General features: G+C 51.0%; 1 long non-coding RNA gene across 1 annotated transcript; it reads left to right on the top strand.

Annotated features, from left to right (window-relative positions):
* Positions 1-2,917: 2,917 nt before the first annotated feature.
* Positions 2,918-7,987, top strand: LOC104867814. The gene is made up of 3 exons (XR_781866.2): positions 2,918-3,079; positions 7,399-7,610; positions 7,873-7,987. It is a non-coding gene; the product is annotated as an uncharacterized LOC104867814 (long non-coding RNA).
* The last annotated feature ends 5,873 nt before the right edge of the window (positions 7,988-13,860 follow it).

The raw sequence follows: 13,860 nt of genomic DNA, 5'->3' as shown, positions 1-13,860 counted from the left end.
AGGGAGATGTGGGGTCCTTTGAGCGTCGATATCCTCGTGGGCAAGTCTAAGTGTCAGACAATGAGCAGGGGAGCGGCACACGAGCACATTGGCCCGGCTGTCAGTCTTGCCCAGATTAACAACTTCATCTGAGCCTTTGTTGATATTGACACTCGGTTGCTAGGTAACATGTTTACTGCCCAGTGAATAGGGCTTGAAGGCCAGAGGGGCACAGTCAACAGATTGGCACATAGGGTGGACGTGCCATGACTTGATGTGCCCGTCGTGGTGCCCGAGAGTGGAGTGGGGAAGTTCCCAAACTTTCTGGGGAACTCTCCAGGGTCAGCATAGCTTCGTGCTCGGGCGGGGCAGGTCAAGGGAGCAGTTGTTTTCACCCGGGTCACGCTGACCCTGGTGATCCCGGCCTCTCCAAAGGAGTGCTTCTGTTCAGCAGGGCCCCAGTACTGCAACACTCCTGGGGCCTAAAGAGGCCCCGCTGATCCTCAGCATGCTCCGTGCCTCCTGTCCACAGTGTGCAGTCCTGGAAAGAACGTACTGCTGAGAGTCAGAGTGCCCCTGTGGCTGGGGGACTGTGGATGCATGGCTTGACCCCTGTGCCTGCCTGCCGTGCCCTGCCTAGATTATCGGGGTACTCCAAGGAAAGGAAGGGCCAGCCTTTATTAAGTACTAGCTGTGTACCCGGCTCCACGCTGGTGTGGCCGGTCATTCCCTTTGACTCTACTGCTAGTCTGTGAAACGAGCTATGGGTTCCCTCTTCTGATAGTTCAGGGGTTGAGTCTGTATTATGCAATCAGCCTGAAATACCTAGGAGAATATTCAGTCTATAGACTCAAGAAACCTCTCATCCCGCTGACCTCCCCTGCTTTTAAGGCAGAGCCTCCAGAGTGAGCTAGTGAGTGCTAAGCATGCTGGGGAAGCAGAGAGCCACAAGGAAACAGTTGAAACAAGCTGAAGCAAGGGAAACCAGGTTGATCTCAGAGACAGGGCTTCTGCCCACAGTGACTTGACCAAGACACAGCATGAGTTTCCAGGCTGGAAGGGGAAGGGGGTTAAAAAGTTGAGGAGAGGCCCAGGGAGATGAGGCCATCCCTACTCTTAACCGGCACAGAGCCTGGGGGCTGAAGATTTGCACCTTCTCCACCCTAGAGGAAGTGGACACAGACAGGTGAAATGGGCCTGGTGGTTGCTGTTTGTCCTCTGTAGTCAGGCGTGATCCAGCTGTATAGTCAGTACTCCCCATTCTTGCTCTGACTGGATGCCCAGCCACACATCTGAGATCTCTCCCAGTCTGTGCGGGGGCCTTCTCTCTTCCCACTACCAACTGCACCTTCTTTCTGCTAGGCTCTGCAGCTACGGTGGCAGCTGTGGCAGAGAGAGCCTGGGGTCTCTGCATTTACAGGGCCATCAGTGGAGCAGAGGAGATAGACCTTATCTCATTACACCTGTGCTGGGTTCTGTTGGTCAGTTTTCTCTTGCTATGACAAAATGCCAGAGCAAAACAGCCTGAAGGAGGGTTTATTGTGGTTCACTGCTTTGGAGATTGCATCAGTCCATAGCAGCTCACCTCACTGACAACTGGGAAGTAAAGCGGGGAGAACCAGGGGTGAGATACAGTTTCCAAGGACACTCTCCCTTCACCAAGACCCTCCCCTGTGAGCCCTCATGGCCTGGATGGGACAGCACTCTGGCAGGACTAGGCCAGCTTGTTGCAGGATTGAAGAAGAGGGACCCAGTCACATTCCTGCGGGCAGCTTAGAGCAAGCATCATACAGAGGATCTGGATGCAGTCACAAAGGGTGATCATCCGTCTACCCAAGAGACAAACCAAGGTGGGGTAGCCTGGGGCTGGGCCAGCCTGGGTTTCCATGACAGCTTGGCAATGCTGGAGCCTGGCCTAGGTGAGGTGAGCGGAAGGCAACAGCAGGTACAGAGAAGAGGGGCTGGGATGCTGGCGGAGGTATCGATCACTTAGGAGACAGGAAGCCACCATCCCAGAGATGGACGGGCTTAGACACGCCTGCCAAAGGCATCATCACTCTGCAGTCCATGTCTGGAAAGGGAAGCTGGAGGGAAGGGCTTGGGAGAGAAGTAGAAGGGCCCAGAGGACGGACGCTCAGGTTTCCAGCCCAGCAATGCCACCACCTGGCTGTGTGTCCTGGCCCCCGTTTCTCCACTTGCAGAGGACGAATTTCCCAGAAGCTTTATAACAGCCTTTCCTGCTCTGAGATGTTGTGGCCTCCTCCCATGGACCCTACACAGCAATGAGGCTCAGCCCAGGCCTGTAGGAGCCTCAGAAAGTGTTGCCAGGTGAGTATCTTGGAGAAAGGGTTTCAGGAGAATGGCTTCCTATGTGACCCTGCCCACTCCAGCATGCCTGGGATGGCAAAGGCTGAGCCATCCCATTAATATTCCCTCCAGGAAGCCTTGCCAGACAGGGAGGAGGTAGGGGGCAGATGGGGCACTGAGAGGCCAAGTAATCTGCTTAAGGTCACCCAGCAAAGCAGCAGCAAGCTGGACCCGGCCCCAAGCCTCCAGATGTCCAGTCTGATGCCCTGCCCACTGGACCATGAGGCCTTTAATGAGGCCACCTCCACAGGGGCTGCAGGCTGGCCCATCGCCCAGGGCCAGTGACTTGCCAGGCATCCCAATCAGCCACTCTGGAGAGGCTCTGCCCTTGGCGGCTAGGCACAGAGGCTGGGCATGAATGTGCCAACCAAGACTGGCTGTTCTGCAAAGTGGCCTCCAGGTCTGAGCATGCCCAGCGCTCTGACCAGGACTCCTGTGGAAGAGGGTTCTATGTCCAGAAAGAGAGTAGGTGTATCTCAGGGGCTGTGGTTTTGTTGCAGGCCACACTGCAAGGACTCCTTGCCCAGGCCCTCCAGGGGTCACCTCAACTGGCCTGAGCTGTGGAGCCTTGCACTCAGCATTGGCAATGTCTGTAGTCAGCAGGCCCCATCCTGAAGACCAGAGCGATGGCTGCATGGTGATGCCTGGATCCAGCCCTTCTTGTTCAGAAGAGAACACCAAGGGTCAGAGGGGCAGGACTGTACTTGGGTCACACTGGAAGATGATGACTAAGGTATGACTCAGATGGTGTCTCCTTGATCCCAGGCCAGTCCTCGTGCATTGCCTGTAAGGTCTCAGATCTGTCTCCGCCCTGGCAATCCCTGGAAAAGCCACCCTCTGCTGAGCCATGGCTAGGACTCACCGGCAGAGCCAAACTCCTGGGAGCTGCCTTCCTGTTTTCCTCTGGGCCTTGCTGTCTTTGCAGGAGACCTGCCTCAGTATCCTGAACTGCAAGCAGGGGGCATGAACTCACAGACAGGGCAGACCAGAGCAGGCAAGGGGCACAGATTCCCCCTGGAGGTACTGGGAGGGTTTTGGAGCATAAAAAGGTTGCTGCCCAGAGTGCCACGACAGGAGGACAGACAAGAAACTGAGCAAGCAGTACCACCACCCAGGGCTTGGGGTTGAGTCCCAACCCTGTCACTTGCTCAACCCTTGTAGTCTTGAATTTTCATTTACGTTTAGGAATTTGAGGGTGTTACATGGCAGGAAGACCCTGAGGGCCCCTCTCTCCAAAGCTAAGGCTCCTGCACCCAGCCTGAGAGGCAGGGCCAGGGGCTGGGATGCCAGGGCAGCAGAAGCAGGGCTCTCTCTGCCTGCCACCCTCCCCTGGTAGCTGGCAGTTGAGCCCAGTGAAGGCTGGGGGTGCCATTTTTCCCAGGGCTGGCCCTCCCCCTCCTCCTCCTCTTCCCCTTCCTCTCTTTGCTTTCAACAGCACCCCCCTAACAGACACACACATAGACACACACACACCTCAAAGAGACTCAATTCATTTACTCCCTTCCCCCACCCTAGCCCTAGTCTTTCCAAGAATCTTCTGGTCCTGTTCCCCACTTCCCCTTGCCCCAGCCTTTTGGGGGCTGAACAGGGATGGGTCACCAAAAGAAGGGGTGAGGGAGGGGTAAAGTGAAAAGCGCATGTCTAACAACAACAACAAAACCTCCTGGCACCCTACATTATACTCCAAAAGCTGGAAACACACAACAAGCCGGCATCTGTGTGGAATAATAAAACCGGGTGTGGACGTGTCATTCTCACAGGGCATTTGGCTGAGCCTGGGCAACGCGAAAGCATGCATAGTTAACACTCCTGACTGTGTGAAGCCCTTTGTCGCGGGCACCGGCTCTGTGAGGGACCCAGGGCCCGGGGCTTGGCAAGGACTTGAGACATTTCTTGGAATGGTTTCTTGTTCATCACTGACACTCGTAATGAGAAATTTATACACCATCCTAAGCGGATAAATTAATTTCAAACACTTTAGACTTTGGAAGACAATGGTTCCTGGCAGGACCCTTTATCACCTGCTTTATTAAAAAAAAAAAAAAGAAGAAGAAAGGAAGAAAGAAAAAAAAATACCCTCAGGACATTCTAAACAAAACCCGTGTGCCTGCCCGGCTCTGGAGCTTGCTGTCCAGAGCTGGGGGAGCCCCTGCTCAGTCCCCACACAGGCCAGGTCCATGGGTCACTTGGAAACTTCATTAAAGGGTGTGCAGCTCCTCGGGTTGTCCCCTCACCCCTGGGGAACACAGCTTCCGCTTGCCCCTGGCTCCATTTGAACTTGGCATTCTGGCCAAGGAGTGGGGTTTCTCGGGCTGCATTTGTGAAAGGTAATTAAATTGTGATAATGTTTCCATTCAGATCCCAGCTTGGGTGAAGCTTGGGGACTCATCAGACAGACAAGTTCTTGCCATCCACTGAGCACACAGGCCAGCTTGGCAAGAGTCCCTGACAGGGTGTCCTGAGCCTCCAAACCGAGCACGCAGGAGAGAGAGCAGGAGGGATAGGCGGGCAGTGCTGCATGATCCCAGCCTAGAGTTCTCTTGGGAAGCCACTGCTCATTGTACCTGCTGGTGGGCATCAAGGAGAACCAGAAACGGGGATTCATCTCCAGGTGGCCACAAGCTGGGTTCTGTGCTGGGCCTTAGGCCCTTGAGCTTCCTCCCAGGAATACAGAGAGTGAGAGGAAGGCACAGGAAAACTGTCGGGGCAGGAGAGGCATCCTGTCTGGGCCAGAGACCTGCCTTTGGCCATGGCACTGCCCACTCGGAAGACCACTTAGAATCCATCAGGTCTGCGACCCGCCTGCCCAGGCATATCACTGCTCTGTCCCCAGCTTACCTGCCTGCCCGCACTCCTCATCCTACCCAAATGCACCACCAAAGCAGGCTGGAGTTCATGTAGAAATTAGCCATCTACTCAGTGCTTTGGAATAAACAGGAGACATGAAAGGCACTAAAGGGGAGTGGTATCTTTCTCTACTTTATACAACTATGCTAAGTGAAAATGAAATGTATAGGGAACATAATAAATCATAAATTGTATAAGCTTTCAAAAAGATCTTTTAAAAATTATTAAATGAGAAACAGCTGTTTCCATGAACAAAACTTGGTTTTGTGTCAGCTGGCCCTGGCCACATGCAATTCCAGAGCAAGAAGCTTTTTGGTTTGTTTTTAAATTTTTTAAATTTTGAAATAATTACTGAGTCACAAATAGTTGCAAAAATAGTATGGTGAGGTCCTGTGTACCCTTCACCCGGCTTCTCCCAATGGAGAGTGGTGGAGTTCCAGAAGCTGGAGGCAGATCGGTGTTTTTAATAAGTAGGTCTCCAGATCTGCGCCCCCAGGGACAAGAAGCATGGATTCACACAAATGGGTGACCAAAATCTAAAGCTAGCTTTCAACAACTGAATTTAAAGAACCAGCCAATGGCTCTTCCTTTTCCTTCCTGACTGTGCCTCCTCTTCCACTCACCTTTACTCCTGGTCCTCTTCTTCCTCCTCTCTCTTCTTCCTGACCTCTTCCTTCCCAGCTCCACTGCTCCCACTCCCCCTTGTTCACAGGCTCCTGCTCCTCATGGTCACCCCCCCAACACACACACACACGCACGCACGTCCCACCTCCCTGGCTTGCCTTCCTCTCAGCTCACTACCTCCCTACTCTCCTTTTCCCTTGATCGCCCTCCTCCCTGCCCCATCTGAGTGGTTTTTTAATTCAAGGACTGGTTCTTGCGTTTGGTGAGTTCCACTCTTTCAGAGAATGGGTCAGACAGGCTTTTGGATCTCTACTTGAGTCCCTGACTTTGTGGAGTGGGACCACTGAGTCCTGCAGGTCCCTGCTCAGTATTGGGGTCTCCCCAGCATGCACAGAGCACTCAGAGCACTCGGCCAAGTGCTCGGTCTTGGATTCCCGGTAGGCCTGGGAGAGGTTGTGAGGCTCTAAAAGCAGGGGAGAAAGTGGAGAAAGTCCTGGGAGAAGCTTTGGGGCTGGTGAGAAGGGCTGGCCCAGGGTGGTCAAGTCCTGTGCCTCTAATTTCAAGCTGTGTGTCCTGAGTCCTGGTCTCAGTGGAAAACAGATCTTTCACCGTTGCCACTCTGCTACATAAACTCCAGTTGGGCTCTTCCTTACAAAAGGGAAAAGAGTCCCAACTCCAAGGCTGCAAAGCCCCTAAACCCCTGACCCTACCCTTGACCCTGACCTCTGGCTCCCTCAGGTTTAGTAGCACAGCTCTGTGCATCTTTTTGCTCCCCCACCTGGTGTACAGCCCATTTCCCAGTCTGGGTTGGGCACCTCCCATCCCCTCTGCCCTTCATGTGGCTCAGGGCTCCTCCTTCAGACTCCATCTCACCCCCATCCCAGAGTAGTCCACCTATTTTTCCATCTCTTTGGCTTGCTGAGCAGGGTGCTGTCCATTTTCTGAAGATAAACAGCACCTTATTATAATGTGAACCATGTGACTTGGCACTCAAGCTCCCTGTGCCTCAGTTTCTCCCACGATAAAGGCAGAATAGTGACAGCATCCAGGTCATGGGATTATCAGAAAATATAAATTAGGAAATATATAGAAAGAGTTTAGAGCAGTGACCAAGTCAAGAAATGTTCTAGCTGTAATACCATTTTCTAAAACTGCCTAAGTTCTGCTCTTGTGTATTTATTCATTCATTTATTTATTTATTTATTTATTTATTTATTTATTTATTTATTGGTACCAGGGATTGAACTCAGGCTTGTGCTTGTATTTATTCATTCATTTATTTATTTATTTATTTATTTATTTATTTATTTATTGGTACCAGGGATTGAACTCAGGACCTTGTGCTTGCAAGACAGGCACGGTGCCACTGAGCTGAATCCCTGGCCCTCTTGTGCATTTTTAAATTTTGGCTCCCTGCAGCACATGCTTCCCCACAACAGGAAGGGCAACCTTCCTGTGGTGCTCTTGTTCCTGTTACATCAATAGGGCCTGAAGATGCCAGGCAGGGGCAGGGTGTTAGTTGCATATGGGTTGAATGAAGGAATGAGCGCAAGGAATGTCCCCTCCTGCCTTTCCCTGCAGTGCACCTGCACTCCTCCAGGAGTCTTGGATGCACCTGCCATTCAAGGGCAAGCTCTGTTGGGACTCAGTTCCAGTTCCGGTTCCACCTCCTCCTCCTAACCACGTGACCTCGGCATGTCACTTGACCTGTTGAAGCCCGGCTTTCTCAAATGTCAACTGAGGATGATCAAACTGCCCCAGCCTCCAGGAACGGTTGTGAGGATTAGGCAAAGGTATGTTTATACGAAGCCTAGTAATGTTTGTGATCTGCTTAGGTGCTGCTTCTGTCATCTGAATATTTTATAAGCACATTTTCTAAGTCTTTATTGAATGTGTTACTAGTAACGCTTCAGGACAGGAGCAGATGATAGTCACAGAGCTCTTTGGTACCCTGCAGGAGATTTCTGCCAGGTGAACATGAGGCCAGCAGTTATAATTCTTTGCAGACAATTGTTTAACCAGTTGAAAGTCCAATGGCCTTCTTTTACCTTTCAGCACTTCCTCTACCGGCCCAGTGGAGCCACAGACAATCCAGTGCCTTCAGTGTAAGAAACTCTGGCAAAGACTCGCTCAAAGTCAACACACTTTCTGTTGACCACTTCCTTTAACCTCCGACTCTCAAATGTCAACACAGAAAGGGAGAGGAGCTTGTCGTGGCCTTCTCTCAGGAAAAACACATTCCTTCTAGAATGTTTTCAAATCCTTCTCTACATTTAGATAAGGAATGTAGTTAGCTTGTAGAGGAAGAAGAAAGAAAGAGAAGTATGTTTATTTGGCTTTTTTGGAAAGTTACATGCATTATCTCATGTGAGTCTCAGCATCAGCCTGTACATTACATGTTACTATCCCATTTCACAGATGAGGAACGTCAGGGGCAAAGACATATACAAAATCAAACCAGCCAGAAAGATTCTTTCACAGCTCTTTCTAATTCTAAACTTTGTTTTTCTTCCTCAAAACCATGCTGCCTCCTACCAGCTGTAGTTGCTAAAAATGTACTTGCTTCCTGTTTGGGGGATGACAAATTTGGTTGTGTATCCAGTTTCTAACTTCATGATTTCTTCACGATTCCTGACAGAGGATCTGAGTTCACATCTGCAAATTTCTCTGGTATCCTGGGAGGTCATTTGTCTGGGCCAAGAAGCTGGAGCTCATTTGAGGCCACCAGGTGCTCCCTCGCTGTCCTTTCTCCTATCTCGCAGCTGCACTCCTCTTTCTGTGATGTGAAGCCAGCAGTCCCCATGGAGTGACCCTTTTCCTGGCTGCCACAGGGGGCCACGGCCCTCTGCACTCTCAGTCCCCACCATGTGAAAATTATTAAGCCTTCAACATGCTCTTACACACAGCAGTGATGGCCAGCAAGTAAGAAGGGCCTCCTCTCAAATAAATAATGGCCACTGTTGACAGTGGATGTATAAACACAACCTCGATCCATGAACTGTTAATCGCTGTCCCTGTTCAACACCGGTCTTCACTGAGCACACATGTGGCCCAAGGCTGATGCTCCCAGAGGATGACAGAAAGGCCAGCCACTTCATTGCCATCACATGGGAAACCAAGTCAGTTTATTTCATAGTTCAGGAAAGCAGCCAGGACTACACTTAGTGCTGGGTAGGCGAGTGACTCTGTTTAGTTCGGGCAGATAGGTCCCTTAGAGAGTCATAAACATGCATCACACATACACAAAGGAATGCTCTTTCGTACACACACACACACACACACACACACACACACACACGTAACAGGCACACACACGAGCCTGTGAGTGCTCAAGGAAATGCATTGGTGCATATACATGTACACAGGATGCAAACACACAAGCATAAGTGTGCACACGGGTACACAAATGTATGTGGATGCATTGCACCTACCTGAGGCCCGCTTGGCTTTTTTTAGATCACCAGCAAGGTGTGTGACATGTAGTCATAGAAGCAAGGTCCTGATGCCCTGTTTTCATACACTTTGTGTTTTGAATGCAGACCATACAGCCTTTGGCCAAGTAACTTATAAGTTTTGGCTACAAGTAAGCCGAAATAGCAATGCTTAGGCAAAAACAGAATTTGAATTGTCTGTCACATAAGAGTCCATAGAAGGTGGTCCGGGGCTCTACGAAGTCCTTGGGGCCCAGATTTCTTCTAGATTGTTATGCACCATGTGTGGCCTTCCTTCCCAAGGAAACCCCATGTCAAGATGTCTATTCGAACCATCATCCACATTCTAGCCTCCTGGAGAAAGGGGTAAAGGTGTGTAGCTGCCTTTGAATACACATTCCAGAAGCGGCCACATGGCACTGCCTATTAGCGAACTTTTAGTTATATGGCCACACTACTCTGCAAGGGAAGCTGGGAAACAATCTCCAACTGCAGCAAGGAACCTCGCTTGATGCCTTCCAGTTGCTGGCACGCCCTATCTCCAGACTGCAGCCACTCACAGAAGATACAGCAACAATGGAGAACAGGAGGAGGGAAAATTGCTGACACCCTCCAGGAGGCCATACACTGTGCTAGACACTTTACATCCACAGTCTTATTCGAAACCGTAGAACCTCTGTAAAAGGATATGCATCACTGAGTCACAGAGGAAAGGCAAAACACCTTTGCTGAGGCCATAGCTGTCAAGTGGCAGAGCTAGACAGGATATAGGAGTGTGCTTAGCTCTGTTTCATCCTTCAGCTACACTTGGCTCCACTGTGCCACCCCAATGCTATTTCTTTTTTTTTTTTTTTTTTTTTTGGTACTGGGGATTGAACTCAGGCCCTTGAGCTTGCAAGGGAGGCCACCGAACCATCCCTACCCCAATGCTATTTCAGTATGAGCCTCAGTGGTCCCTGGCTGCCTCCTGCCCTGCACATGGAAGGGTTTGGAGGCCTTGGTGTGGTCATCTCCTTTGGGCCCAAGCATCTCCCCTCTGAGGCTTTTCTGCAGGGGTACTGACCCCCAATGTACCACCCCCAGGAAGATCTATTTTGCTGGCCAGACAAGAGCCTGTTTATACTACAGTCCACCCCTCCACTCACCAGACTGAGGGGCACGGCTGAGCACAGGAACCCAGCCACTGAGCCCCGCTGTGACCTTGGGTAAGCAACTGTTCTGACTCAACATCCTTGGGCATGGCCAGCTGTACTGGCCTTGCATGCCAGGCACATGAATCAGGAAGGGGACAGAATTCAGTCCTAGCATGTACAGATGTTCTTGGAATCACAGTGAAATTCCATCTCAATAAACTCATCACAACTTAAAAATATCACAAGTCAAGAATGCACCAAATGCACTTAATGTGCACAGCATCCATGCCCAGCAGCTAGACAGCACCACGGAGAGTGCTGGTGTCTCCCCTCCAGATGGGGGTGGGGGCCGGGAGTTGTGGTCACTGCTGCTGTTCAGCATTACGATAGGGGACCAGGATGCATAGCACTAGCCTGGGAAAAGGTCAAATTTTAAGCTATTATTTTGACAGAAGGAATCACTTCTGCACCATCATGAAGTGACAATTGTAAGTTGGGGACTGACTGTGCCACTGATCTTCTCGGTGGGCTTTTTGGATGGTCAGTGCTTGAGGCCGGCTGGTCAATTTTGCTGGTATCTGCAGAGGCCAGAGATTTGAACTAACCAGCTATGTGGGGGTGGAACTGAAGAGGGTCACATGATGGGAGCTGTGCTGAGATATAAACTCCACTGTAGGGGAATGGCTAACAGGGACGTGGTAAGATACAAGTGAAGCCCTCTGACTTGGGGCTCAGCCTACCTGGAAGCCCCAGCTATATGAATGGACAGATGGATAGGTAGATGGAGGTAGTGTAATCCGAGACAGCTACCTACCATGTCTTTTCAGGACCATGCACTCACCTGATCCTGTTTCCCATTAGCTCAGTACATTCTGAATGAGTGAATGAGGCCAGAGACCAGCACAAGGTCTGGGTGCTGCTTCATCACTGAGGCACAGGAGAGCTCTCAAGTTCTTACCCCTAACTCTGATCACGGTCCCCCAAATGAAGAGAATTTGCTCTCACTGGCGTTAGGGACCGCAGGTCACCAAGCGGAAGTGCACAGGAGCTGAAGAGAGCACCTTTTGGACAGCTTATTTCTTGGCAAGATTAAGCTGGCTCTCTACAGAGGAGCCCGTATTGCAGGCCTGCAGGGAGGACCGGGCCCTCGGAGTTTGCACCTTTTTACCCGGCATCTGTCCCTGGGATCAGAAGAGCCGGGAGGCTGGATTAGATGGGTCAGCGCCCTGATTGACAGTGACACTTCCTCCCGAGCCCTTGCCTGCCCCCGGCCTCTCCTGCTGTTCCTCTCCTGTCTCACTCAGCCCCATTCTGTTCCCGAGAGCAGAGATGCCTTCTAATCTCCTTACCAGGAAATTATTTTCCTGGGTGTGAAATCCCTGTCCGAGGGGAGGGCAGGAGATCAGTGCTGCTCTGGCCTCCAGGCTGACCACAGGCCATCTCCTGGAGACATCTGGCATGGCAGTGGGGCAGTCACAGCTAGAGGTGGGCAAAGCGCAGGCCCTTCTGCCCCCAAATGTGGCCCTGACCTCCAAGGTGGGCCATCCCCAAACTGTCATCTTGAATCCCCTTTCAAGGGATTTTTGAAAAATGATACATGTCTTCTAGTTGGTGACTGCCCCCTCTGGGAGCAAGTCCATTAACCTAAGTCAAATTTGTAGAATTGTCCCTAGGGCAAATAAACCCTTTATTATTATCATATTGAGATTTGGCTTGCCGTAGAGAAAGGTTGAACACAGTTTTACTACGGATGTGTTGGAAATCTTTGCAGATTCCATCAAATAAAGATGAGTAGATCCTTCTGGAATAGGGTGGGCTCTTAATCCAATATGGTCTTTGTCCGTATAAGAAAAGGAAAAAAAAAAAAAAAACTACACACACAGGGACAGACCCTCAAGAAGAGGGCCACGTGAAGATGGTCTTCTAAACGCTAGGAAGCGTTCGAGCCAGTCACTGAGGGAGCATGGCTCTGCCTGTGGCCCCATTCTGGGCTTGCGGCCCCCAGAAGTGCAAGAGAATAAGTTTCTGTTGTTTGTTTGTTTTGTCTTCTTGTTGCTAGGGATTGAACCCAGGGCCTCACACACACCAAGCATTCACCTTACCCTTAAGCCCCTAATTTTAAAAACATTTCTGTTGTTCAGAGCCACCCAATTCATGGCACTGGGTTATAGCAAAAGAAAACTGACACCATAACCTGATTAATAGTGTCACTGACCATGACAGGTGCTTGGCTACTGCTATCTGTCCCACGTGGCAAGAGCTGGGAGAACATAAAGGAGCCAGGTCTGAGGGAGTTTGGGCACCTGCTCCCCACTCCCAGGCTTAGTCCTAGGCTCGGATGGGGCCGATGAGGATTTCAGGGCTGTGGGAAGAGTGGCTTTTTGATGTTCATCCCTGACCTCCTGGCCACAGGTCAGCCATCAAAGGTGAAGCGGGTGTGGTCACAGTCTGGCCGACAGAGTTAAGGGGTCCACAACACCTCTGAGAGAATGCAGCTGCCTTTGAACCAGGCCCACTGGATGAACCGACAGAAAGCAGGCCCCGGGTGGGCCTACCCTTCTTTGCCCAGAATTTCCCTTCGCATGAGACCCTGTCCTTCCGCTACACCTACTTGATCCAAATGCCTCCAATCTTCGCAAGAACCCTGGAGGACTGGGGTGTTCTCCGGAGCCCCTGTGCTTTTGCTTCATGCTCCCAGGGCATTTACACTGGAAACTTCTTATAACCCTACGGCAGCCTTGGCAGGAGGGCACACAATGCCTACCTTACTGAGCCTCTCCAAATTAAGCAATAAAAGGCACAAACTAAGCCAAGGTCAGAGTCAGACTCTGACCCCAGTGCCCTCTATCCTTACAGCTTGAACCCTCTGCCTGCTCTTTTATTTTTAAGGAGGAAAATTTCCCTTCAAGATATTTCAAATCCCTCCACCTTCCTTGTGAGCCTTCCTCCTTCCCATTATTCCGCAGTAGCAGGGCTGCTCATGGTTCCTCCCAGGTACTATTGGGAGTAACCTTCCAAACCAGTCAGCACCCCAGGGCTGGGCTGGCTCACTCTCCTATTTCTCTCTCTCTCTCTCTCTCTCTCTCTCTCTCTCTCTCTCTCTCTCTCTCTTTCTTTCCCTGGGCAAAAACATGAATATCTTGTGTATCAATTACCAACGGCCAAGTAACAAATGGCCCCAACAAATGACTTCAACTACTGATTTGTTGATGATTCTGCAGCTGGAGCAGGCCCTGCCAGTCTCATTCACTCAGGCCTGCTGTGGCTTCGCTGGCCTAAGGATCCATAATGGACTCTTTCCTGCCTGGCACCCAGGTACAACTGCGGGCAGGGGTCCCCGGCAAGACAGCGGTGGTTCTCACATAGAAGCAGCAGCACCTTCACAGGACCAGCCCCAGTGGCAAGTGCTTATCCAACCTCCACTTCATCCCCTTGGCTGAGGTCAAATTAGCCAAATGAGTCAGAAAACCAAGGCCAGA

This window comes from Fukomys damarensis, unplaced genomic scaffold, assembly GCF_012274545.1.
Source record: "Fukomys damarensis isolate Sample0158 unplaced genomic scaffold, DMR_v1.0_HiC HiC_scaffold_29, whole genome shotgun sequence".
Lineage (NCBI taxonomy): Eukaryota > Metazoa > Chordata > Mammalia > Rodentia > Bathyergidae > Fukomys > Fukomys damarensis.
This window is presented reverse-complemented; position numbering and strand designations above follow the sequence as displayed.